The sequence below is a fragment of the Morone saxatilis genome, unplaced genomic scaffold, assembly GCF_004916995.1.
Source record: "Morone saxatilis isolate NCDOM2014 unplaced genomic scaffold, NCSU_SB_2.0 Contig24, whole genome shotgun sequence".
Lineage (NCBI taxonomy): Eukaryota > Metazoa > Chordata > Actinopteri > Moronidae > Morone > Morone saxatilis.
This window is the reverse complement of record NW_023339807.1, coordinates 27,094,534-27,095,226: the sequence shown is the minus strand read 5'-3', so window position 1 is coordinate 27,095,226 and position 693 is coordinate 27,094,534.

Here is a 693-nt window from a genome sequence, read left to right as displayed (position 1 = left end):
ACCAATTAGATTTGCCAACAATAGGTACAAAACAGAATGCGACGTTGACCTCAAAAATAACAGTAGAAGAGATAGAAAGGCAATTAGTCGGGCAAAATCAGGGAAATCACCAGGAGCTGATGGATTGGGTGCCTCCTTTTATAAAACATTTAAAGAGGAGTTAATCCCACTATTATGCAACTCATTTAACTATAGTCTCAAGATCCCTCCCTCATGGAAAGAGGCTAATATCTCCATCATTCCAAAGGAAGCTAAAGATAAAGAATATTGTTGTAATTACAGACCAATATCAATTTTAAATGTAGATTATAAACTCTACACCTCCATTATAGCCAAGAGGTTAGAGACATTTATGCAGGATTTGATTGATGAGAATCAGACTGGCTTTATTAAAGAAAGGCAAACACAAGATAACATAAGAAGGACACTACATGTCATTGAAAAGGTACAGAAGAAGGGAGAAAGTGTCATTTTGGTAAGCATAGATGAGGAAAAGGCTTTTGACAGTGTGAATTGGGTATTTCTGTATAAGGTATTGGAAGAATTTGGATTTAATGAGGAATCTGTAAACTGTATTAGGTCAATATATCAGGAACCAGTGGCAAGGATCAAAATAAATGGTAATTTGACGAATTGATTCAATCTGGGAAGGGTCGAGGCTATCGTGTCGTTTTACCCGCTTGTGTGGTGCAG